Source organism: Arachis stenosperma, chromosome 9 (assembly GCF_014773155.1).
Source record: "Arachis stenosperma cultivar V10309 chromosome 9, arast.V10309.gnm1.PFL2, whole genome shotgun sequence".
Taxonomy (NCBI): Eukaryota; Viridiplantae; Streptophyta; class Magnoliopsida; order Fabales; family Fabaceae; genus Arachis; species Arachis stenosperma.
The window spans coordinates 97384986-97412958 of record NC_080385.1 but is presented as its reverse complement, the minus strand read 5'-3'; the positions used below and the strand labels follow the sequence as shown (position 1 = coordinate 97412958).

General features: G+C 39.7%; 2 non-coding genes across 2 annotated transcripts; both read right to left on the bottom strand.

Moving 5' to 3' along the window:
* Window positions 1–5890: 5890 nt before the first annotated feature.
* LOC130953323 (small nucleolar RNA R71) lies at window positions 5891–5998 on the bottom strand. Its single transcript, XR_009075493.1, has one exon. It is a non-coding gene; the product is annotated as a small nucleolar RNA R71 (small nucleolar RNA).
* Window positions 5999–13618: 7620 nt separating this feature from the next.
* On the bottom strand, window positions 13619–13722 carry LOC130953232 (small nucleolar RNA R71). Its single transcript, XR_009075403.1, has one exon. It is a non-coding gene; the product is annotated as a small nucleolar RNA R71 (small nucleolar RNA).
* Between the last annotated feature and the right edge of the window lie 14251 nt (window positions 13723–27973).

The window sequence follows — 27973 nt, the reverse complement described above, 5'->3', positions numbered from 1 at the left end:
TCCTATTCCAACGTGAGTGAGAACCGACAGATGATTAGCCGTGCGGTGACAACGCATTTGGACCATTTTCCATGAGAGGATGGATGGTAGCCATTGACAACGGTGATCCCCCAACATACAGCTTGCCAAAGAAAGGAGTATGAAGGATTGGATGAAGGCAGTAGGAAAGCAGAGATTCAGAAGGAATAACGCATCTCCATACGCTTATCTGAAATTCCCACCAATGAACTACATAAGTATCTCTATCTTTATTTTAAGTTTATTTATCTTTTAATTATCAAAACTCCATAACTATTTGAATCCGCCTGACAAAGATTTACAGGATGACCATAGCTTGCTTCAAACCGACAATCTCCGTGGGATCGAACCTTACTCACGTAAGGTATTACTTGGACGACCCAGTGCACTTGCTAGTTAATTGTGCGAAGTTGTGAAAAAGAGTTGAGATTACAATTGTACGTACCAAGTTGTTGGCACCATTGAGATCACAATTTTGTGCACCACTAAAGTATCCAAGCAAAGGTTGAAAAAATCACCATACACAATAAAATCATCCATGAAAACTTCCATACAGTCTTCAAGAAAATCTGAGAAAATGCTCATTATGCATCTTTGGAACGTAGCCGGTGCATTACATAAGCCGAAAGGCATTCTCTTATATGCATACGTTCCGAAGGGACATGTAAAAGTAGTTTTCTCCTGATCTTCAGGAGCTATATGAATCTTAAAATATCCAGTATAACCCATCTAAAAAGCAGTAGTGTGATTTACCTGACAAGTGACCCAGCATCTGATCGATGAAAGGCAATGGGTAGTGATCCTTGCAAGTAGCCTGGTTGAAGCGCCTATAATCAATGCACACTCTCCAGGCATTCTGCACTCTAGTTGTTATGAGCTTTCCTTGCTCATTCTTCACTATTGTGACTCCAGACCTCTTGGGCACCACTTGTACTGGACTGACCCATTAGCTATCTGAGATGGGGTAGATGATGTCTGCTACAAGTAATCTGGTCACTTCCTTCTTGACAACTTCCAGGATAGTGGGGTTAAGCCGCTTAGAAGTTGACGGACATGCCTTGCTCCCTCCTCTAAAAATATCCGGTGTTCACAAACTTGGGGGCTGATGCCTACTATATCCGCTAAGTTCCACCCAATTTCCTTCTTGTGTTTTCTCAGCACACTAAGCAGCTGCTCCTCCTGTTGGGATGTGTGTTCCCGTGCAATGATAACTGGGAGCTTCTGATTATCCTCAAGGTATGTGATGAGCGAATAATTTATACGCTTTTTGGCATTGTTTTTAGGTAGTTTTTAGTATGTTTTAGTTACTTATTTTCTATAATCCTTAGTAACTAGTTTAGTATAAATAGCACCTTTTACTATTATATTCACAACTTATCTTATGCCATTTTTCACATTTGGGAGGCTGGCCATTTGGCCATGCCTAGACCTTTTTCTCTTATGTATTTTCCAACGGTGGAGTTTCTACACCTCAGAGATTAAGCTGCGGAGCTCTGCTGTTCTTCATGAATTAATGCAAGTACTATTGTTTCTCTTTCAATTCACGCTTACTTCTTCTCCAAGATATACTCTTGTACTTAATTCAGTTAAGTCAGAATGAAGGGGTGACCCGTGACAATCACCCACTATCTTCGTTACTCGCTTAGCCAAGATCCATGTGTCTGATAACCACAAGCGGTCTACATGATGTTCAACGTAGTCATTAGACGACAGCTGGAGTATAGTCTCTTGGGTCTTTGATCCACGGATTTGACTTGCCTCTCCTGACAATAGAGCATTCGAATCCATGAGATTAGAACCCTGTGGTAGAAGCTAGAACCAATTGGCAGCATTCCCGAGATCCGAAAAGCCTAAACCTTGTCTGTGGTAATCCGAGTAGGATCTGGGACGGGATGACTGTGACAAGCTTCAAACTCATGAATGCTGGGCACAGTGACAGTGTGCAAAAGGATAGAGAGATCCTATTCCGACACAAGTGAGAACCGACAGATGATTAGCCGTGTGGTAGCTGTGCCTGGTATATTTCATCCGAGACGAGAGATCCAACAGTTGATTAGCCATACAGAAACCATACCTGGACCATTTTCACTGAGAGGACGGATGGTAGCCATTGACAACGGTGATTGATGAGCGGATAATTTGTACGCTTTTTGGCATTGTTTTTAGTATGTTTTTAGTATGTTTTAGTTAGTTTTTAGTATATTTTTATTAGTTTTTAGTTAAAATTCACTTTTCTGGACTTTACTATGAGTTTGTGTGTTTTTCTGTGATTTCAGGTATTTTCTGGCTGAAATTGAGGGACCTGAGCAAAAATCTGATTCAGAGGCTGAAAAGGACTGCAGATGCTGTTGGATTCTGACCTCCCTGCACTCGAAGTGGATTTTCTGGAGCTTCAGAAGCCCAATTGGCGCGCTCTCAACGGCGTTGGAAAGTAGACATCCTGGGCTTTCCAGCAATGTATAATAGTCCATACTTTGCCCGAGATTTGATGGCCCAAATCGGCGTTCCAAATCAGCTCAAAACTGCCCGGCGTTTAACGCCGGAACTGGCACAAGAATGGGAGTTAAACGCCCAAACTGGCACAAAAGCTGGCGTTTAACTCCAAGAAGAGTCTCTACACAAAAATGCTTCAATGCTCAGCCCAAGCACACACCAAGTGGGCCCGGAAGTGGATTTTTATGTCATTTACTCACCTTTGTAATTCTTAAGCTACTAGTTCCCTATAAGTAGGACCTTTTACTATTGTATTTTAGATCTTGGGATCTTAGATCATCTTTAGGTCTTTAAACCCTTTGATCATGTTTTGGGGGCTGGCCTCACGGCCATGCCTAGACCTTGTTCTTATGTATTTTCAACGGTGGAGTTTCTACACACCATAGATTAAGGTGTGGAGCTCTGCTGTACCTCGAGTATTAATGCAATTACTATTCTTCTTCTATTCAATTCAGCTTGTTCTTGTTCCAAGATATCACTTGTTCTTCAACTTGATGAATGTGATGATCCGTGACACTCATCATCATTATCACCTATGAACGTGTGACCGTCAATCACTTCCGTTCTACCTTAGATTGGGTGGATATCTCTTGGGTTCTTTAACCGGAATCTTCGTGGTATAAGCTAGAATTGATGGCGGCATTCAAGAGAATCCGGTCTAAACCTTGTCTATGGTATTCTGAGTAGGATTCAATGATTGAATGACTGTGACGAGCTTCAAACTCATGATTGTGGGGCGTTAGTGACAGACGCAAAAGAATCACTGGATTCTATTCCGACATGATCGAGAACCGACAGCTGGATAGCCGTGCCGTGACAGGGTGCGTTGAACATTTCCACTGAGAGGACAGGACTGTAGCCATTGACAATGGTGATGCCCAACATACAGCTTGCCATGGAAAGGAGTAAGAAGGATTATATGAAGACAGTAGGAAAGCAGAGAGACGGAAGGGACAAAGCATCTCCATTCGCTTATCTGAAATTCTCACCAATGAAATACATAAGTATCTCTATCTTTATGTTTTATTCACATATCATCCATAACCATTTGAGTCTGCCTGACTGAGATTTACAAGGTGACCATAGCTTGCTTCATACCAACAATCTCCGTGGGATCGACCCTTACTCGCGTAAGGTTTATTACTTGGACGACCCAGTGCACTTGCTGGTTAGTTGTGTGAAGTTGTGTTTATGCCATGGTATTGAGCACCAAGTCTTTCGGGCCATTACTAGGGATTATTTGAGTTGTGAAAAGTAGTGATCACAATTTTATGCACCAAGTTTTTGGCGCCATTGCCGGGGATTGTTCGAGTTTTCGGCAAGCTTTTAGTCCAGTAACATCAGTGCCAAATTTTCGATCCGGCAACAACACCAAGTTTTTGGCGCCGTTGCCGGGGATTGTTTTGAGTTTGGACAACTGACGGTTCATCTTGTTGCTTAGATTAGGTAATTTTCAGAATTCTTAAGAATGAATTCTAGTGTTTCAAGGAGATGTTCTTATCATCACCAAAGCTGACTGATTCTCATCAATTTAGCTCTTGAATGCAATGTCCTGCTGAAGCTTGGCTAGCCATGTCTAATTTCTTTAGACTAAAGCTTTAGACTAACATTGCATGATTCCTGGAATTCTCATTAAGAATTTTGATACCTTTATTTTCTTTTCCACTTAATTTTTGAAAAATCCAAAAAAAAATTACAAAATCATAAAGACCAAAAATATTGTATGTTTCTTGTTGAGTATAGTGTCTCATGTTAAGTTTGGTGTCAATTGCATGTTTCTGTTCTTCTTGCATTCATTCATGTGTCTTAAGTGATCTTCAAGATGTTCTTAATGATTTCGTTGCTCTGATCTTTAAAATTCTCTTGTCTTGAGTGTTTTTTGTTTCTCATATGCATTCTCATTTTGTTAGTGTCAGTAGTATACAAACTGCTAAGTTTGGTGTCTTGCATGCATTGTTATTTGATTTTAGTTGCATTTTTGATTATTCCTCATCATTAAAAATCCAAAAAAAAAAATTTTTAATTGTGTCTTTTCAAGCCAATAATACAGAGAATTGAAGATTCAGAACATACAGCAGAGGAATTACACAGAAGAAGCTGGGCGTTCAAAACGCCCAGTGAAGAAGGGCAAACTGGCGTTTAAACGCCACCCAGGGTGCCTGGCTGGGCGTTTAACGCCCAAAAGGGTAGTGCTTTGGGCGTTAAACGCTAGAATGTGCACCATTCTGGCGTTTAACGCCAGGATGGCACAAGAGGGAAGATTCTGTTTTTAATGTAATTTTTTTTTCAGGTTTTCAAAGTTTTTCAAAATTAAATCTTTTTCAAATCATATCTTTTCAATCAAATCTTTTTCAAATCAATTTCTTTCCTTTTTCAAAGATGCTTGCTATCAATTAATGATTTGATTCAACATTTCAAGTATGTTGCCTTTTCTGTTGAGAAAGGTTTAATGTTTGAATCATATCTTTTCTTGTTAGCCAAGTCATTAATTTTTAAAATCAAATCTTTTTAAATTGTTTTTCAAATCATATCTTTTCAATCATATCTTTTTAATCACATCTTTTTCTAAAAAGTTTTCAATCATATCTTCTTCAAAATCTTTTTCAAAATGTTTTTAAAATCTTTTTAATTAATTTTCGAAAAAATCTCTTCCCCTCTTCTCACATCCTTCTATTTATGGAGTACCACTCCTCCTCAATGCACAATTCGAACTCTATCTCACTAAGTTTGAATTCTTCTACCTCTTCCTTCTATTTTTCTTTTCCTCTGACACCTCAAGGAGTCTCTATACTGTGACATAGAGGATTCCATACTTTCTTGTTCTCTTCTCTTTCATATGAGCAGGAGCAAAGACAAAAGCATTCTTGTTGAAGCTGACCCTGAACCTGAAAGGACCTTGAAGCGAAAGCTAAGAGAAGCTAAAGCACAACTCTCTGTAGACGATCTAACAGAAATCTTCAAAGAAGAAGAACTCATGGCAGCCGAAAACAACAACAATGCCAACAATGCAAGGAAGGTGCTGGGTGACTTTACTGCACCTACTCCCGACTTCTATGGGAGAAGCATCTCTACCCCTGCCATTGGAGCAAACAACTTTGAGCTTAAGCCTCAATTGGTTTCTCTAATGCAACAGAATTGCAAGTTCCATGGACTTCTATTGGAAGATCCTCATCAGTTTTTGGCTGAATTCTTGCAAATCTGTGACACTGTCAAGACTAATGGGATTGACCCTGAGGTCTACAGACTTATGCTATTCCCTTTTGCTGTAAGAGACGGAGCTAGGATATGGTTAGACTCACAACCTAAAGAAAGCCTGAACTCTTGGGAAAAGCTAGTCAATGCCTTCTTAGCAAAGTTCTTTCCACCTCAAAAATTGAGTAAACTTAGAGTGGAAGTCCAAACCTTCAGACAGAAGGAAGGAGAATCCCTCTATGAAGCTTGGGAAAGATACAAACAATTGATCAGAAAGTGTCCCTCTGATATGCTTTTTGAATAGAGCATCATAGGTATTTTCTATGATGGTCTGTCTGAACTGTCCAAGATGTCTTTGGATAGCTCTGCTGGAGGATCTCTTCATCTGAAAAAGACACCTACAGAAGCTCAAGAACTAATTGAAATGGTTGCAAATAACCAATTCATGTACACTTCTGAAAGGAATCCTGTGAACAAAGGGACAAATCAGAAGAAAGGAGTTCTTGAGATTGATACTCTGAATGCCATATTGGCTCAGAACAAAATATTGACTCAGCAAGTCAATTTGATTTCTCAAAGTCTGTCTGGAATGCAAAATGCACCAGGCAGTACTAAGGATGCTTCATCTGAAGAAGAAGCTTATGGTCCTGAGAACCCTTCAATGGAAGAGGTGAATTACATGGGAGAACCCTATGCAAACACCTATAATTCTTCATGGAGAAATCATCCAAATCTCTCATGGAAGGATCAACAGAGACCTCAACAAGGTTTCAACAACAATAATGGTGGAAGAAACAGGTTTAGCAATGGCAAGCCTTTTCCATCATCTTCTCAGCAACAGACAGAGAATTCTAAGCAGAGCCACTCTGACTTAGCAACCATGGTCTCTGATATAATCAAAACCACTCAAAGTTTGATGACTGAAACAAGGTCCTCCATTAAAAACTTGGAGGCACAAGTGGGACAGCTAAGCAAGAAAATTACTGAACTCCCTCCTAGTACTCTTCCAAGCAATACAGAAGAAAATCCAAAAGGAGAGTGCAAGGCCATCAACATGGCTGAATTTGGAGAGGAGGGAGAGGTAGTGAACGCCATTGAGGAAGACTTCAATGGACGTCCACTAGCCTTCAATGAGTTCCCTAATGAGGAACCATGGGAATCTGAGGCTCACAATGAGACCATAGAGATTCCATTGGACTTACTTCTGCCGTTCATGAGCTCTGATGAGTATTCTTCCTCTGAAGAGGATGAATATGTCACTGAAGAGTAAGTTGCTAAATACCTTGGAGCAATCATGAAGCTAAATGACAGGTTATTTGGTAATGAGACTTGGGAGAACAAACCTCTTTTGCTCACCAAAGAACTGGATGACTTGTCCAGGCAGAAATTACCTCAAAATAGACAAGATCCTGGGAAGTTTTCAATACCTTGTACCATAGGCACCATGACCTTTAAGAAGGCTCTATGCGACCTAGGGTCAAGTATAAAGCTCATGCCTCTCTCTGTAATGGAGAAGCTAGGGATCTTTGAGGTGCAAGCTGCAAGAATCTCACTAGAGATGGCAGACAATTCAAAGAAACAAGCTTATGGACTTGTAGAGGGTGTTCTGGTAAAGGTTGAAGACCATTACATCCCTGCTGATTTCATAGTCCTAGAGACTAGGAAATGCATGGATGAATCCATCATCCTAGGCAGACCCTTCCTAGCCACAGCAAAGGCTGTGATTGATGTGGCCAGAGGAGAATTGATCATTCAAGTGAATGAAGAATCCTTTGTGTTTAAGGCTCAAGGATACCCCTCTGTCACCATGGAGAGGGAGCATGAAGAGCTTCTCTCAAAACAGAGTCAAACAGAGCCCCCACAGTCAAACTCTAAATTTGGTGTTGGGAGGCCACAACCAAACTCTAAGTTTGGTGTTGAACCCCCACATTCAAACTCTAAGTTTGGTGTTCGGAGGTTCCAACATTGCTCTGAGCATCTGTGAGGCTCCATGAGAGCCCTCTGTCAAGCTACTGACATTAAAGAAGCGCTTGTTGGGAGGCAACCCAATGTTATATTTTATCTATCCTTCTTTGTTATTTTATGTTTTCTGTAGGTTGATGATCATGAGAAGTCACAAAATCAATTGAAAAAGCAAAAACAGAATGAAAAACAGAAAGAAAAATAGCACACCCTGGAGGAGAACTTGCTGGCATTTAAACGCCAGTGAAGCTAGCAAATGGGCGTTTAACGCCCAGTCTGGCACCATTCTGGGCATTTAACGCCAGAAAGGGGCACCAGACTAGCGTTAAACGCCAGGAAAGGCAAGAAGCTGGCGTTAAACGCCAGAAATGGGCACCAGCCCGGCGTTTAACGCCAGAATTGGCAAAGGGTGCATTTTTGCACGCCACTTGGTGCAGAGTTGAATTTTCCTTGACACCTAAGGATTTGTGGACCCCACAGGATCCCCACCTACCCCACCACACTCTCTCTTCTTCTTCACCCATTCACCAATCACCTCAACACCTCTTCCCCAAAAATCCTTCACCTATCAAATCCTATCTTTCTCTTCACTACTCACATCTATCCTTCATAAAACCTCACCTACCTTACCATTCAAAATTCAAACCACTTTCCCTCCCAAACCCACCCTTACATGACCGAACCCTACCCCTCTCTCCACCCCTATATAAACCCTTCTTCACTCCTTCATTTCCACACAACCTAAACACTACTTCTCCCCCTTTGGCCGAACCACAAAGCCATCTCCATCTCCTCTATTTCTTCTTCTTCTACTCTTTTCTTTCTTCTTTTGCTCGAGGACGAGCAAACCTTTTAAGTTTGGTGTGGTAAAAGCATTGCTTTTTGTTTTTCCATAACCATTTATGGCATCCAAGGCCGGAGAAACCTCTAGAAAGAGGAAAGGGAAGGCGAAAGCTTCCACCTCCGAGTCATGGGAGATGGAGAGATTCATCTCAAGGGTGCATCAAGACCACTTCTATGAAGTTGTGGCCTTGAAGAAGGTGATCCCTGATGTCCCTTTCAAACTCAAAAAGAGTGAATATCCGGAGATCCGACATGAGATCCGAAGAAGAGGTTGGGAAATTCTTACCAACCCCATTCAACAAGTCGGAATCTTAATGGTTCAAGAGTTCTATGCCAATGCATGGATCACCAAGAACCATGATCAAAGTGTGAACCCGGACCCAAAGAATTGGCTTACAATGGTTCGGGGGAAATACTTAGATTTTATTCCGGAAAATGTGATGTTGGCATTCAACTTGCCCATGATGCAAGGAGATGAACATCCTTACACTAGAAGGGTCAACTTTGATCAAAGGTTGGACCAAGTCCTCATTAACATTTGTGAAGAGGGCGCCCAATGGAAGAGAGATTTAAGAGGGAAGCCGGTTCAACTGAGAAGGCATGACCTCAAGCCTGTGGCTAGGGGATGGTTGGAGTTTATCAAACGCTCAATCATTCCCACTAGCAACCGGTCTGAAGTTACTCTAGACCGGGCCATCATGATTCATAGCATCATGATTGGAGAAGAAGTAGAAGTTCATGAGGTTATAGCCCAAGAACTTTATAAGGTGGCGGACAAGTCCTCTACCTTGGCAAGGTTAGCCTTTCCTCATCTCATTTGTCACCTCTGTTATTCAGTTGGAGTTGACATAGAGGGAGACATCCCCATTGATGAGGACAAGCCCATCACTAAGAAAAGGATGGAGCAAACAAGAGATCCCACTCATCATGAAATCCCTGAGATACCTCAAGGGATGCACTTTCCTCCACAAAACTATTGGGAGCAAATCAACACCTCCCTAGGAGAATTGAGTTCCAACATGACAACTAAGGGTGGAGCACCAAGAACATTCCATCCTCCTCCATGAAATTAGAGAAGATCAAAGAATCATGAGAGAGGAGCAACAAAGTCAAGGAAGAGACATTGAGGAGCTCAAGCACTCCATAAGACCATCAAGAGGAAGAACAAGCCGCCATCACTAAGGTGGACCCGTTCTTTAATTTCCTTGTTCTTTATTTTTCTGTTTTTTGAAAATTATGCTTTATGTTTATCTATGTTTGTGTCTTATGATCATTAGTGTCTTAGTGTCTATGCCTTGAAGTTATGAATGTCCTATGAATCATTCACCTTTCTTAAATGAAAAATGTTCTTAATTGAAAAAGAGAAGAATTGCATGAATTTCAGATTTTACAACAGATTAATTATTTTGATGTGGTGGTAATACTTTTGTTTTCTGAATGTATGCTTGAATAGTGCATATGTCTTTTGAATTTGTTGTTCATGAATGTTAAAATTGTTGGCTCTTAAAAGAATGATGAAAAAGGAGACATGTTACTGAGGATCTGAAAAATCATAAAAATGATTCTTGAAGCAAGAAAAAGCAAGAAGGAAAAGAAAGAAAATAATGAAGTTGTGATCCAAGGCAAAAAGAGTGTGCTTAAGAACCCTGGACACCTCTAATTGGGGACTCTAGCAAAGCTGAGTCACAATCTGAAAAGGTTCACCCAATTATGTGTCTGTGGCATGTATGTATCCGGTGGTAATACTGGAAGACAGAGTGCTTTGGGCCACGGCCAAGACTTATAAAGTAGCTGTGTTCAAGAATCATCATACTTAACTAGGAGAATCAATAACACTATCTGGATTCTGAGTTCCTATAGAAGCCAATCATTCTGAATTTCAAAGGATAGAGTGAGATGCCAAAACTGTTCAGAGGCAAAAAGCTAGAATTGATCGCGGCATTCAAGAGAATCCGGAAGGTCTAAACCTTGTCTGTGGTATTCTGAGTAGGATTCAATGATTGAATGACTGTGACGAGCTTCAAACTCGCGATTGTGGGGCGTTAGTGACAGACGCAAAAGAATCACTGGATTCTATTCCGACATGATCGAGAACCGACAGCTGGATAGCCGTGCCGTGACAGGGTGCGTTGAACATTTCCACTGAGAGGACGGGACTGTAGCCATTGACAATGGTGATGCCCAACATACAGCTTGCCATGGAAAGGAGTAAGAAGGATTGGATGAAGACAGTAGGAAAGCAGAGAGACGGAAGGGACAAAGCATCTCCATTCGCTTATCTGAAATTCTCACCAATGAAATACATAAGTATCTCTATCTTTATGTTTTATTCACATATCATCCATAACCATTTGAATCTGCCTGACTGAGATTTACAAGGTGACCATAGCTTGCTTCATACCAACAATCTCCGTGGGATCGACCCTTACTCGCGTAAGGTTTATTACTTGGACGACCCAGTGCACTTGCTGGTTAGTTGTGCGAAGTTGTGTTTATGCCATGGTATTGAGCACCAAGTCTTTGCGGCCATTACTAGGGATTATTTGAGTTGTGAAAAGTAGTGATCACAATTTCGTGCACCAGTGATCCACCAACATACAGCTTGCGATGGAAGGGAGCACGCATGATTGGATGAAGACAATAGGAAAGCAGAGGTTCAGAAGCAACAAAGCATCTCCAAACGCTTATCTGAAATTCCCACCAATGAATTACATAAGTATCTTTATTTTAATTTACATTTTATTTATCTTTCAATTATCAAAACTTATAACCAATTGAATCCGCCTGACTAAGATTTACAGGTTGACCATAGCTTGCTTCAAGCCGGCAATCTCTGTGGGATCGATCCTTACTCACGTAAGGTTTTATTACTTAGACGACCCAGTGCACTTGCTGGTTAGTTGTACCGGAGTTGTGAAAAGTGTGATCACAATTCCGTGCACCAAGTTTATGGCACTGTTGCCGGGGATTATTCGAGTTTGGACAACTGACGATTCATCTTGTTGCTTAGATTAGGTAACCTTCTTTCTTGTTTCAACCTTTATTTTCTTTTCAAAAAAAAATTAATAAAATCATAAAACCAAAAAATTTTGTGTTTCTTGTTTGAGTCTAGTGTCAAATTTTAAGTTTGGTATCAACTGCATGTTTTTAATTTTTCTTAGATTTTCGAAAATTCATGCATTGTATTCTTCTTTGATCTTCAAGTTGTTCTTGATGATTTTCCTTGTTTGATCTTTAATTTTTCTTGTTTAGTGTCTTTTCTTGTTTTTCTAGTGCATTTTTGAATTGTTAGTGTCCCTAGTACAAAATTTTTTAAGTTTGGTATCTTGCATGTCTTTCTTTTCTTAAAAATTTTCAAAAATATGTTCTTGATGTTCATCATGATCTTCAAAGTGTTGTTGGTGTTCATCTTGACATTCAAAGTGTTCTTGCATGCATTATTTGTTTTGATCTTAAATTTTTATGTTTTGTTTCATTTTGTTGTTTTTCTCTCTCCTCATAAAAAATTCAAAAATAAAAAAATATCTTTTTCCTTATTCTTCTCATAATTTTCGAAATTTTGAGTTGACTTGGTCAAAAATTTTTAAAATTTAGTTGTTTCTTGTTAGTCAAGTCAAAATTTCAATTTAAAAACTTTATCTTTTCAAATCTTTTTTAAAATCAATTATTTTTCATTTTTTTTATGATTTTCGAATTTCATTCTTAAAATTTTTCAAAATCTTTTTCATTTTTCTTTTAATGTTTTCAAAAATTTTAAAACTAATTTTTCAAAAATCTTTTTCTTACTTTTATTTCATATTTTTGAAAATCCTTGCTAACAATTAATGTTTTGATTCAAAATTTTCAAGTTTGTTACTTTCTTGTTAAGAAAGGTTCAATCTTTGAATTTTAGAATCATATCTTTTAGTTTCTTGTTAGTCAAGTCATCAACTTTAATTTTAAAAATCAAATCTTTTTAATTTCTTTTTCAATTCTTTTTCAAAATAAATTTCAATCATATCTTTTTAAAAATTTTAATTTCAAAATCTTTTTCTAACTTCCTATCTTTTCAAAATTTATTTTCAAATCTTTTTCAACTAACTACTTGACTTGTTTGTTTTAATTTTAAAAAATTTACTATTTCTTATCTTTTTCAAAACCACCTAACTACTTTTCCACTTCTAATTTTCAAAAATCACTAACCACTTTTTCAAAAATCTTTTTAATTAACTAATTGTTTTAGTTTTTTATTTTCTTGTATTTTTTTTCGAATTTTCGAAACTAACTTAATTAATTAAATAAAAATAAAAACATTTTTCTTTTCCCTCTTCTTAAAATTCGAATACTCTCTCTCATCTCTTTCTATTTATTTTATTTATTTACTAACATTTCTCTTCTACTCATCTAATAATTCGAACCCTCTCCCTCTTTTCGTGTTCGAATTCTTCTTATTCTCTCTCTACCTCATTCTTCTACTCTTCTTTTCCTCTGACACATAAAGAAATCTCTATACTATGACATAGAGGATTTCACTACTCTCTTTGTTTTCTTCTTTTTCATATGAGCAGGAACAGGGATAAAGACATTCTTGTTGAAGCTGATCCTGAACCTGAAAGGACTCTGAAGAGGAAGCTAAGAGAAGCTAAAGCACAACACTTCGAAGAGGACCTTACAGCAAATTTTGAAAAAGAGGCAGACATGGCAGCCGAACCTGAGAATAATAGTGGAGATGCAAGGAAGATGCTTGGTGACTTTACTGCACCAACTTCCAATTTCTATAGAAGAAGCATCTCAATTTCTGAAATTGGAGCAAACAACTTTGAGCTTAAGCCTCAATTAGTTTCTCTAATGCAGCAGAATTACAAGTTTTATGGACTTCCATTGGAAGATCCTCATCAGTTCTTAGCTGAATTCTTGCAAATCTGTGACACTGTTAAGACCAATGGGGTTGATCCCGAGGTCTACAGACTATGCTTTTCCCCTTTGCTGTAAGAGACAAAGCTAGGATATGGTTGGACTCACAACCTAGGGAAAGCCTGAACTCTTGGGAAAATTCTTAGCTGAATTCTTGCAAATCTGTGACACTGTCAATGCTTTCTTGGCCAAATTCTTTCCACCTCAAAAGATGAGCAAGCTTAGAGTAGAAGTCCAAACTTTTAGACAGAAGGAAGGTGAATCCTTTTATGAAGCTTGGGAAAGATACAAGCAATTGATCAGAAGGTGTCCTTCTGACATACTTTCAGAACGGAGCATCTTATGTATATTCTATGATGGTCTGTCTGAATTATTTAAGATGTTATTGGACCACTCTGCTGGTGGACCTCTTCATCTGAAGAAAACCCCTGCAGAAGCCAAGGAACTCATTGAGATTGTTTCAAATAACCAGTTCATGTATACTTCTGAAAGAAATCTTGTGAATAATGAGATGACTCAGAAGAAAGAAGTCCTTGAGATTGATACTCTGAATGCCATATTGGCTCAGAACAAAATATTGACTCAACAAATCAATATGATTTCTCAGAATCTGACTGGATTGCAAGCTGCATCCGGTAGTACTAAAGAAGCTTTCTCTGAAGGAGAAGCTTATGACCCTGAGAATCCAGCAATGGAAGAGGTGAATTACATGGGAGAATCCTATGGAAACACCTATAATCCTTCATGGAGAAATCATCAAAATTTATCATGGAAGGATCAAAAGAAGCCTCAACAAGGCTTCAATAATAATAGTGGTGGGAGAAATAGGTTTGGCAACAGTAAGCCTTTTCCATCATCTTCTCAGCAACAGATAGAGAATTCTGAGCAGAGCTTCTCTGGCTTAGCAACCATAGTCTCTGATCTATCTAAGGCCACTCTCAGTTTCATGACTGAAACAAGGTCCTCCATCAGAAATTTGGAGGCACAAGTGGGTCAGCTGAGTAAAAGAGTTACTTAAACTCCTCCTAGTACTCTCCCAAGCAATACAGAAAAGAATCCAAAGAGAGAGTGCAAGGCCATCAATATAACCAAAATGGCCGACCCTATAGAGGAGGAAGAGGCAGTGATTTCCAGTGAGGAAGACCTCAACGGACGTCCACTGACCACTAAGAAGTTCCATAATGAGGAGCCAAAGGAATTTGAGGCTCATACAGAGACCATAGAGATTTCACTGAACTTACTATTACCATTCATGAGCTCTGATGAGTATTCTTCCTCTGAAGAAGATGAAGATATTATTGAAGAGCAAGTTGCTCGATACCTAGGAGCAATCATGAAGCTGAATGCCAAGTTATTTGGTAATGAGAATTGGGAGGATGAATCTCCATTGCTCATCAGTGAATTGAATGCCTTGGTTCAATAGAAATTACCTTAAAAGAAACCAGATCCCGAAAGATTATTAATACCTTGTACCATAGGCACTGTGACCTTTGAGAAGGCTCTATGTGACCTGGGGTCAGGTATAAACCTCATGCCATTCTTTGTAATGGAGAAACTAGGAATCTTTGAGGTAGAAGCTGCAAGAATCTCACTAGAAATGGCAGACAAATCAATGAAACAGGCTTATGGACTTGTAGAGGATGTCTTAGTGAAGGTTGAAGGCCTTTACATCCCTACTGACTTCATAATCCTAGACACTGGGAAGGATGAAGATGAATCTATCATCCTTGGAAGGCCCTTCCTAGCCACAACAAGAGCTGTGATTGATGTGGACAAAGGAGAGTTAGTCCTACAACGGAATGAGGACTACCTTGTGTTTAAGGCTCAAGGATCTTCCTCTGTAACCATGGAGAGGAAGCATGAAAATCTTCTCTCAATACAGAGTCAAGCAAAGCCCCCACATTCAAACTCTAAGTTTGGTGTTGGGAGGCCACCATCATGCTCTGAGTGTCTGTAAAGCTCTATAAAAGCTCACTGTCAAGCTATTGACATTAAAGAAGCGCTTATTGGGAGGCAACCTAATCTTATTTATCTATGTTAATGACTTTTTCATTTCATTTTCCATTGTTATTTGATGTTTTCTTTAGGTTGATGATCATGTGGAGTCACAAAAATAGCTGCAGAATTAAAGCGAAATAAAAAACAGCATCAAAAATAGAACACCCTGAAGGACAGGCTTATTGGCGTTTAAATGCCAGTAAGGATAGCAGAATGGGCATTTAACGCCCAGTCTGGCAGCACTCTGGTATTAAACGCCAAAATTGGCAGACAGACTGGCATTTAATGCCAGAAAAGAGTGTCTAGCTGGCGTTAAACGCTAGAAAGGGGCATCAGCCTGGCCTTTAACGCCAGGAAAGGTAGCAGAGCTGGCATTAAACGCCAAAAATGGCACACAGAGGGCGTTTAACCGCCAGAAAGGTGCAGGGACCAGAATTCCTTGACACCTCAGGATCTGTGAACCCCACAGGATCCTCACCTACCCCAAGTCTTTTTCTCTCCTTTTTACACCTTTCCATAACACTCTTCCCCAAAATAACCTCCACCAATCACCTCCATTTCTCCTCCAAAACCATCATACAACCCACCTACCCCCACCCATTCAAATTCAAACCATCTCCCTCCCAAACCCAACCCCTATTACAAGAATTCCCTCTCTACTCCACTCCTATATAAGCCCCTCATCACTCCTTCATTTTCCCCATCATAACCACCTAAAATCCCCTTGGCCAAACTATTTCCACACCACCATCTCCTCCATCTCTTCTTCCTCTAATCCTTTCTTTTTTCTTTTGCTCGAGGATGAGCAAACCTTTTAAGTTTGGTGTGGAAAAAAAGCTCTGCTTTTTATTTTTCCATAACCATTAATGGCACCTAAGGCCGGAGAAACCTCTAGGAAGAGGAAAGGGAAGGCAGTTGCTTCCAACTCTAAGTCATGGAAGATAGAGAGATTCATCTCAAAAGCCCATCACTAGAATGAGGATGGAGCAAACAAGAGAGACCACTCATGGACCTCAACAAGAGCATGAAAAAGTCCCTCACCAAGAAATCTCTGAGATGCCTCAAGGGATGCATTTCCCTCCACACAACTATTGGGAGTAACTCAACACCTCTTTAGGAGAATTGAGTTCCAACATGGAGCAACTGAGAGTGGATCACCAAGAGCACTTTATCATCCTCCATGAAATCAGAGAGAACCAAAAGGCCATGAGAGAGGAGCAACAAAGGCAAAGAAGAGACATAGAGGAGCTCAAGAACTCCATTAGTTCTTTAAGAGGAAGAAGAAGCCATAGTCATTAAGGTGGACCCGTTCTTTAATCTCCTTGTTTATTTTCTTTTCTGTTTTTAGTTTTTATGCTTTATGTTTTGACTATGTTTGGGTCTTCATTACATGATCATTAGTGTTTAGTGTCTATGTCTTAAAGCTATGAATGTTCCATGAATCTTTCACCTTTCTTAAATGAAAAATGTTTTCTGAAAAAGAAAAAGAAGTACATAAATTTTGAATTCTATCTTGAAAATAGTTTAATTATTTTGATGTGGTGGCAATACTTTTTGTTTTCTGAATAAATACTTGAACAATGCATATTTTTATAGTGAAGTGTATGAATGTTAAAATTATTGGCTCTTGAAAGAATAATGAAAAAAGAGAAATGTTATTGATAATCTGAAACATCATAGAATTGATTCTTGAAGCATGAAAAAGCAGTGAAAAACACAAAGCGTGCAAAAAAAATGGTGAAAAATAAAAAAAAGAAAGAAAAAGAAAAAGCAAGCAGAAAAAGCCAATAGCTCTTTAAACCAAAAGGCAAGAGCAAAAAGCCAATAACCCTTTAAACTAAAAGGCAAGGGTAAAAAAAGGATCCAAGGCTTTGAGCATTAATGGATATGAGGGCCCAAAGGAATAAAATCCTGGCCTAAGCGGCTAAATCAAGTTGTCCATAACCATGTGCTTGTGTCATGAAGGTCCAAGTGAAAAGCTTGAGACTGAGTGGTAAAAGTCGTGATCCAAAGCAAAAAGAGTGTGCTTAAGAACTCTAGGCACCTCTAACTAGGGACTCTAGCAAAGCTGAGTCACAATCTGAAAAGGTTCACCCAGTTATGTGTCCGTGGCATTTATGTATCCGGTGGTAATACTAGAAAACAAAATGCTAAGGGTCATGGCCAAGACTCATAAAGTAGCTGTGTTCAGGAATCAACATACTAAACTAGGAGAATCAATAACACTATCTGAATTCTGAGTTCCTATGGATGCCAATCATTCTGAACTTCAAAGGATAAAGTGAGATGCCAAAACCGTTCAGAAGCAAAAAGCTACTATTCCCGCTCATCTAATTGGAACTAAGCTTCATTGATATTTTGAAATTTGTTGTATTTTCTCTTCTTTTTATCCTGTTTTCTTTTTAGTTGCTTGGGGACAAGCAACAATTTAAGTTTGGTGGTGTGATGAGCGGATAATTTATACGCTTTTTGGCATTATTTTTAGGTAGTTTTTAGTAGGTTTTAGTTACTTTTTATTATATTTTTATTAGTTTTGTTGCAAAAATCACAATTGGTGCTTTCTCAATTGGGCTGGAAAGCTAACATCTTGGGCTTTCCAGCAATGTATAATAGTTCATACTTTGCCCGAGATTTGATGGCCAAAACTGGCGTTAAACGCCAGCCAAAGACCCTTTTCTAGCATAAAATGCCAGAACTGGCACCAGAACTGGAGTTAAACACCCAAACTGGCATCTAAGCTGGCATTTAACTCCAGAAAAGGCCAATACACATGTAAAGCTCAATGCTCAGCCCAAGCACATACCAAGTGGGCCCCGGAAGTGGATTTCTGCACTATATGCTCTTAGTTACTTATTTTCTGTAATCCTTAGTAACTAGTTTAGTATAAATAGCACTTTTTAGTACTGTATTCACAGCTTATCTTATGCCATTTTTTACATTTGTGAGGCTGGCCATTCGGCCATGCCTAGACCTTTTTCTCTTATGTATTTTCCAACGGTGGAGTTTCTACATCTCATAGATTGAGGTGTGGAGCTCTGCTGTTCTTCATGAATTAATGCAAGTACTATTGTTTCTCTTTCAATTCACACTTACTTCTTCTCTAAAATATACTCTCATACTTAATTCAGTTAAGTCAGAATGAAGGGGTGACCCATGACAATCACCCACTATCTTCGTTACTCGCTTAGCCAATATCTGCGTGGCTGACAACCACAAGCGGTCTACATGATGTTCAACGTAGTCATTGGACGACAACTGAAGTATAGTCTCTTGGGTCTCTGATCCACAGATTTGACTTGCCTCTCCTAACAACAGAGCATTCGAATCCGTGAGATTAGAACCTTCGTGGTAGAAGCTAGAACCAATTGGCAGCATTCCCGAGATCCGAAAAGTCTAAACCTTGTCTGTGGTATTCAGAGGGCTTCCCCAGACTTGCTTCTTGCTCCATGTGCATCTCTTCTATTTCTTCCAGATGGACTACAGCCATGGTCTCATCAATAATATCGCACTGGAAGATGGAGTGATCTTCCAGTGGATGCTTCATAGCTTCACCCAGATTGAAGCTCACTGTTCTGCCATCTATCTCAAAAGAGTAGGTTCCTGAGAAGGCGTCCAACTTGAACTTTGAAGTCTTCAGAAATGGTCTTCCAAGTAGGATGGATGACTGCCTCCCGGAGTCATTAGGGGGCATCTCCAAGATGTAAAAATCAATAGGGAATATTAGCCCCTTAATGCTCATTAGCACATCCTCAGCAATCCCAACCAAAAAGATTATGCTTTTATCTGCCAAAACAAAACGTGCTGCCGACCTTTTTAAAAGAGGTAGCCTCAAAGCATCATATACAGATAATGGCATAATACTCACACATGCTCCTATATCACACATGCAGTCAAAAATTGTTACACCCTCAATAGTACAGCTAACTATGCATGGACCTGGATCACTACATTTTTCTAGTATATTACCCATTAAAGCAGATATAGAGCTACCTAAAGGAATAGTTTCTAATTCATTAATTTTATCCTTATTCATGCACAAATCTTTTAGAAACTTCGCATATTTAGGTACTTGCTGAATAGCATCAAAGAGGGGAATAGTTACTTCAACCTTTTTGAAGATTTCTACCATTTTGGGATCAAGCTCCATCTGCTTTCTAGACTTCCTTGCAAGATGTGGAAAGGGGATAGGGATGGCATCACGTGAAGCTTCAGCTGCCTTTGATGCTCCATTCTCTGGTTGAGTTGCTGCTTCTTCGACCATGTCTTGTACCTCATCTTCCTCTTCAGCATCTTCTACCTCAACAGCATCTTTAACTTGAATGTTCTCCCTTGAACATGGCTCCTCATGACTCCTCTTTTGCAGTGTGGTTCCAGACCTCAAAGTGATGGCATTGATGCCTCCTTTGGGGTTGGGTAAAGGTTGAGACGAAAGTGCACTAGGGCTTGCAGGTTGACTGTTGGGGGTGTTTATAGATCCAATCTGTAAAGCGAGAGCTTGTACAGTAGAAGTTAGACCGTTCAAGGTAGAGCTAAGTGTGTTCTCCATGGTCTTTTGTCTTTGGTCAATAGACTGAAGCAACTCGTCATTAGAAGAGGAAGGTGGGTAGGTGACTTGAGGGGCTTGTTATTGGTTGTTCTGAGAACCATGGGCTTACCTTTGGTGAGGTGCTCGGTAGGGCTAGTTTTGATTCTGCTGTCTATTGTTGTTGTTGTTATTCCACCTCTGATTTCCATTATTGTCTCTACCTCTTCTGTTGTAGTTGTCCCTCCATCCTTGGTTGGAATTATCTCTCTATCCCTGGTTGTAGTTATCTTGCCAACCTTGATTGTAGTTTCCACCTTAGTTGTAATTACCACCTTGTTGATAGTATCCTTGATTCGGGCGGTCATAGAAATTATGAGTAGCTGCCACGGTATTGTCTTCTTGTTGGATCTGCGGACACTCATCAGTATAATGAGTATAATCGACACATATTCCGCATACTCTTTGAGGAACCAACTGTTGACTCTATTGTGCTGGAGGAGGCTGAGGTTGTTGTTGATTCTGCTTTATCTGCTTCAGTAGGTTGGTCATCTCACATAGAGTCTGTGTGAGAGCATTAGTCTCACTACTAGAGGAAACCTCTGCCACAGCCTTGGGGTGATTGTTTTTGTGCCTATGATTTCGAGCGGACTCAGCTAGGTCGCTGATCAGTTGCCACGCTTCTTCCGCGGTCTTGTACTTTTTCAGAGAACCATTACTCGCACCATCCAATGTAGTCTTATCCTGAGGCTTCATGCCTTGTGTGAAGTAGCTGATCAACACCAACTTGTCAATCATGTGGTAGGGCATGCGTCTAGGAGATTATTGAAGTGCTCCCAATACTCATAAAGAGTCTCTGATTCGCCTTGACTGGAAAGTATTTTTCTAAGAATTACCTCATGAGCGTATCCCAGTTAGTAACAACTGCTTCAGGTTGAGTGTAGTACCACTTCCTCGCCTTTCCCTCAAGAGAAAATGGGAAGGCGGTTAGCAGAATAGAAGTCTCATATGCACCATGATGCCTAACAGTAGAACAGGCTGTCTGAAAATTCCTGAGGTGCTTTATAGGCTCCTGAGCAGGTAAGCCATGAAACTTAGGTATCAAGTTTATTAGCGCAGTCTTCAGTTCAAAATCTGCAGCCAGATTTGGATGACGCACTTGATACGCTTGCAGTGTAAAGTCTGGAGCTCCTGCTTCCTAGAGAGTAATCCTTCTAGGCTCCACCACAGTATCTGCACGTAAATCAACTGAATCAGTAGAAGAGGAGCTTGTTTTTTCATTAAATGGAATTTCAGATTCGCCTTCAGATAGGACTGGTGAATTGGTAGTAACCACTTCACCACCCTCAGAGGCTAGCCTACGCCGAGCTCGCCTAATGCGTGAAATAGTTCTTTCAATTTCAGGATCAAATGCGGCTAAGCTCGGATCAGGCAGTGAATGCATCATTAAATAAAAGAAACATACAGCTCATGGTAATAAGATAAAATAAAATATACAAATAAATAAACTTAAAAGTTATTTACACCAATTAATAATTTAGCACACCATTGCAACTCCCCAGCAATGACACCAAAAATTGGCGTGGTGGAAATTTGTCGATTAAGAATTTATAGTGAAAATAGCGTTTGCAAGTACAGTTCTTAACCGACGAAAATCCGCTTATCAATTTAGAAAGGGTTGTCATAATTTTAGAATAAAAATACTGGGAGTATGAATCCCAAGTCGTCTCCCAACGAGTTGCAGAGAGAGTGTTATTTTATTGATCAGGAAGGTTCTGAGAAATTTGGAGTTGGAGAATAGAATTAAAGCAGGGAAAATTAACAAGAGATTCAATTAACTATGATAAAAAGCCTTGACTGGGGGAAGATTAATCGGAAGTTCTATCCTTGTTAGATGTTCCCAAGTGTAATAGTAATAGGCTGTTGTTCTACTTAGTTATCCCTTACTTAATAAAGGAAAGTCAAGTAACTAACTTACCAACTCTATCCTCAAGTTCTAATCCTCTCTTAAGGGAGGATTAGAGTTAGATACTAGAGAGTTAGCCAACAACTTCCAATCAGAATTAACACTTGAGTATTTCTAACTCAAGGTTCTCCTCTTAGTCAACTCCCAAGTCAAGTTGGGAGTCTACTCCATTGACATGAATACTACGTTCACAAGCATATAAGGGGAATAAAGAGAAGACATGATAAATTGAATAACAACTGAAAATTAATTAAAGGTAAAAATAATTCTTTGCATTAATACATCCCAAAGTCATAAACATACGTATCTGAACAGGGTAAATGGGCAATTAAAAGAGTAAAGGGATGAAGAAACAAACTAGAATAGTGTAAACTTCAACGGATGTAGTAACTCTTCAATATCCAAATCAAAAGCATAAAACTTGAAATCTATGAATGTAAAGAACCCTAGAGGAAGAAGTGATTTCTTTCTCCAAGATTCCAAAACTAAACTAAAACTAATGAATGAGATGATGTGTGAATGTCTCTTGAGTTCCTGCTATTCCCCTGGCTCTAATCTATGTTTCTGGGCCAAAAACTGGGTCGAAGCTCAGCCCGAAATCGCCCCAACGTTTTCTGTGATTTCTGCAAGTAGCGCATGTCAGCGTATGCATCATTCATGCGTACGCGTCGCTGGTCATCTTCGCGAGTCACGGGTACGTGTCAGGCACGCGCGCGTGTCGCTGTGTGAGCTCCAATTCACGTGCACGCATCAGGTACGCGCACGCGTCGCTGTGCGAGCTCCAATTCATGTGCACGCATCAGTTACGCGCACGCGTCGCTCCTCGCTGGCTATCTCCTTTAATTCTTGTGCTCCTTCCATTTATACAAGCTTCCTCTCCATCCTCTAAGCCATTTCTGCCCTATAAAGCCTGAAAACACTTAATGCACAGATCATGGCATCGAATGGTATAAAGAAGGATTAAAAATATATAATTTAAAGGCTTAAGAAACAAGTTTTCAATCCTAGAACAAAATTGGGAAGAAATTGCAAAAATTATACAAATTATATGAATAAGTGTGAGAATTGTGGATAAAATCCACTCAATTAAGCACAAGATGTACCACAGAATAATGGTGCATCAACGCCAAACCTGTGGTACAACCACAAAGGTGACTGAATCCAGCCATGAAAGAAGTGGTGCAGAAGGAAATCACTAAATTATGGGAGGCTAGGATTATTTATCCCATCTTTGACAGCCCTTGGGTGAGCCCCGTTCAAGTTGTTTCCAAAAAAGGAGGCATGATAGTGGTTCATAATGAAGAGAATGAACTGATTCCTACAAGGACAGTTACAGGGTGGCATATGTCCATTGACTATAGAAGGCTTAACAACGCCACCAGGAAGGATCATTTTTTCTTTACCATTCATAGATCAAATGCTAGAGACACTAGTAGGACATGCTTTTTATTGTTTTCTGGATGGCTATTCCGATTACAATCAAATCACAATAAATCCACAGGATCAAGAAAAGGCAGCATTTACATGCCCATATGGTGTATTTGCTTATAGGCAGATGCCATTTGGCCTGTGCAATACACCTGCTACCTTTCAGAGATGTATGCTGATGAGCGGATAATTTATACGCTTTTTGGCATTGTTTTTAGTATGTTTTTAGTATGTTTTAGTTAGTTTTTATTGTATTTTTATTAGTTTTTAGTTAAAATTCACTTTTCTGGACTTTACTATGAGTTTATGTGTTTTTCTGTGATTTTAGGTATTTTCTGGCTGAAATTGAGGGACCTGAGCAAAAATCTGATTCAGAGGCTGAAAAGGACTGCAGATGCTGTTGGATTCTGACCTCCCTGCACTCGAAGTGGATTTTCTGGAGCTACAAAAGCCCCATTGACGCGCTCTCAACTGCGTTGGAAAGTAGACATCATGGGCTTTCCAGCAATGTATAATACTCTATACTTGGCCGAGATTTGATGGCCCAAACTGGCGTTCCAAATCAGCTCAAAACTGTCCGGCGTTAAACGCCGGAACTGGCACAAGAATGGGAGTTAAACGCCCAAACTGGCACAAAAGCTGGCGTTTAACTCCAAAAAAAGTCTCTACACATGAAAGCTTCAATGCTCAGCCCAAGCACACACCAAGTGGGCCCGGAAGTGGATTTTTATGTCATTTACTCATTTCTGTAAACCCTAGGCTACTAGTTCTCTACAAATAGGACCTTTTGCTATTGTATTTTCATCTTTGGACGTCTAGTTCTTAGATCATGGGGGCTGGCCTCTCGGCCATGCCTAGACCTTGTTCTTATGTATTTTCATCGGTGGAGTTTCTACACACCATAGATTAAGGTGTGGAGCTCTGCTGTACCTCGAGTATTAATATAATTACTATTGTTCTTCTATTCAATTCAGCTTATTCTTGTTCTAAGATATTCATTCGCACCCAAGAACATGATAAATGTGATGATTATGTGACGCTCATCATCATTCTCACTTATGAACGCGTGCCTGACAACCACTCCAGTTCTACAAGCAAACAAGGCTTGAATGTTTATCTCTTGGATTCCTTAATCAGAATCTTCGTGGTATAAGCTAGAATTGATGGCGGCATTCAAGAGAATCCGGAAGGTCTAAACCTTGTCTGTGGTATTCTGAGTAGGATTCAATGATTGAATGACTATGACGAGCTTCAAACTCCTGAAGGCTGGGCGTTAGTGACAGACGCAAAAGAATCACTGGATTCTATTCCAACCTGATTGAGAACCGACAGATGATTAGCCGTGCTGTGATAGAGCGCGTTGAACATTTTCACTGAGAGGATGGGACTGTAGCCACTGACAACGATGATGCCCAACATACAACTTGCCATGGAAAGGAGTAAGAAGGATTGGATGAAGACAGTAAGAAAGCAGAGAGATGGAAGGGACAAAGCATCTCCATACGCTTATCTGAAATTCTCACCAATGAATTACATAAGTATCTCTATCTTTATGCTTTATTTGTATATCATCCATAACCATTTGAATCTGCCTGACTAAGATTTACAAGGTGACCATATCTTGCTTCATACCAACAATCTCCGTGGGATCGACCCTTACTCACGTAAGGTTTATTACTTGGACGACCCAGTGCACTTGCTGGTTAGTTGTGCGAAGTTGTGAAATTATGTTTAGACCATGGTATTGAGCACCAAGTTTTTGGGGCCATTACCGGGGACTGTTTGAGTTGTGAAAAGAATGAATCATAATTTCGTGCACCATGTTTATGGCGCCGTTGCCGGGGATTGTTGAGTTTGGACAACTGACGGTTCATCTTGTTGCTTAGATTAGGTATTTTTCAGAGTTCTTAAGAATGAATTCTAGTGTTTCAAGGTGATGTTCTTATCATCACCAAAGCTAATTAATTCTCATCAATTTAGCTCTTGAATGTAATGTCCTACTGAAGCTTGGCTAGCCATGTCTAATTTCTTTAGACTAAAGCTTTAGACTAACATTGCATGATTCCTGGAATTCTCATTAAGAATTTTGATATCTTTATTTTCTTTTCCACTTAATTTTTGAAAAATCCAAAAAAAAATTACAAAATCATAAAAACCAAAAATATTCTCATGTTTCTTGTTGAGTCTAGTGTCTCATTTTAAGTTTGGTGTCAATTGCACGTTTCTGTTCTTCTTGCATTTTTCGAATTCATGCATGTGTCTTCATTAATCTTCAAGTTGTTTGATACGTAAAAATTTGATTTCACGCACAACCGGCAAGTATACCGGATCGTATCAAGTAGTAAAACTCACTTAGAGTGAGGTCGATCCCACAAGGATTGGTAGATTGAGCAACTTTAGTTAAATGGTAAATTTAGTCAAGCAAATAGGATTTTGATTTTATGAGTATTGTGACTTTTGAATATAATTGCAAGAATTTAAATGGCAATGAATTTAAGAACAAGAATATAGAAATAAAATGAAAGTAAATAACTGAAACTTAAATTGCAAGAAACTTAAATGACATCAAAGATAAATGGCAAGGAATTAAAGGGTGCAGAAAATTAAAGAACATAAGAGTAAATAGCAAGAATTAAAGGAACAAAATGTAGATGACAAGAATAATAAATTGACAGAATGTAAAAGGGAATTGGGTTAAGGGTAATCAACCAACTAGAAGCAAAAGAAATAAGAAGTAATGATAGAGAGAATCATTAGGGATCAGAGATGCTAGTTTTCATGAATTGATGTTAGTCAAATCCTTCTCAATCATGGGTATAGATCCATGGCAAATGGGTAATTGAATCCCAATCTCTTGGTGATTCAATTTCTCTCAACATAACCAATTGCCACTCTCGTGATCTAATTGTTCATGAGAAGAGATGAAGCTCAAATCTAATCCAGCCACACAACTCCCATAATCTCAACCAAGGAGAGTTACATCTCACATACTAACCAAGGTGTATTGATTAAAGGAATCATGAAAGGATGAACTCTAAACTGAATTATGTGGCTCATTCCTCAAATTCACCACATAATTCATATAGATTAACCCCTCTCTCGATGGTGGTTGAATCTTTGAAGAACAAGAGTTCCCTCTTTAGATCAACCACTAGAATTGAGGAGGAAAAGATGAGTTCACCAATACATTCCAACAAGCAGAGCTCTTCCCCCTAATGAAAGTGGGGTTTAGTGAGTCATAGCTCCAATTTCAACAACAATTGCCATAAACCAAAATTAAACTAAGTGTAAAGAGAAGAAGAAGAAGAATAAGGAAATGCTTAAAGCTTCAGAAATGAAGAAGAGAAGTTCCCAAAAGAAAAACTAGCGTTAGCTCTCCGGGGATATTCCCCGGAAGTACTAGAGAACTTTCAAGTAAAAGTGCTAAAAGTATCAAAAAGTTCTAAGTGTCCAAAGTTCTCTCAAAGTACAAACTCAATCTCTTTTTATACTAGTCCCAAAACTCTTTCAAAGATCTTGAATTGGGTTAGCAATATGGGCTTCCTCTTTGTTGAATTCTTGGCTCAATTGGAAGAAGTGTTGCTAGACTTGGAAAGGAAGAGTTCATTCATCATGCTTCTGGCCCATTGGCTTGGCGTTTTTGTCAATAACACTGGCCTTAATGCACGTTGGCAACGTGCATCACAATTTCCTGGAAGTGAAGTTTGAGACTTGGGCGTTGCTAGCCCAAGTTGTTGCTAACAACTTGCTTTTCCTCTTCTTGGCTCTACTTTCATGCTAAATGTAGCCCAGAATTTGAGTATCAACCTTCTGCTTCAATATGGACTATTATACATCATTGGAAAGCTCTTGATGTCTATTTTCCAATGCCACTGGAATCACCTCAATTGGACTTTCCTAGCTCAAGTTATGCTTCCTCAAAGAAGGTAAGGTTAAGCTGCCAAGTTGTTGCCAAAAACGCACCTTCACTCCCAAGTTGGCAACGTGCCCGTGCCTAACCTCCCAAGGCAGGGACTTGGGGCTGGCGTTGTTGCAAAACACGCCCCCTTGCTAGCACGTTGGCAACGTGCTCGTGCCCCCCCTCCAGGGCTCATCTCTAGCCTTCTTGAATTTCAACTTCATGTTCTTGTTTTTAGGGCCTAAAGATGACTCTGGTTTGGCTTCAATTTTGTGCTCCACCATAGACTATTATATATGGTTGGAAAGCTCTGAATGTTAGCTTTCCAACGCAACTGGAAGCACTCAATTTGGATCTCTGTAGCTCAAGATATCTTCCATTGAAGGGGACATGGTCAGGCTGCCTTGTTGGAGTTGTTGTGGATAACGCCCCTATATTCCAAGTTAGCAACGTGCTGCCTCTATTCTTCACCATCCAAAGCTTCCTGGCGTTGTTGCCAAACACGCCAATGCTTTCTTGAGTTGGCAACGTGCTCGATGCTCTTTCCTAGCTCCAGACATTGCTTCCCACGTTGCCATTGAACACGCCTATAGAAGCTGGCGTTGGCAACGTGGTTGGCAAGGCTTCCTGGCGTTGGCAACGTGGTTGGCAAGGCTTCCTGGCGTTGGCAACGTGGTTGGCAAGGCCTCCTGGCATTGGCAACTTAGTTGGCACCAAGACTTGGTGCCTAGCCAAGCAACCATTCCTGGCGTTGTTGATG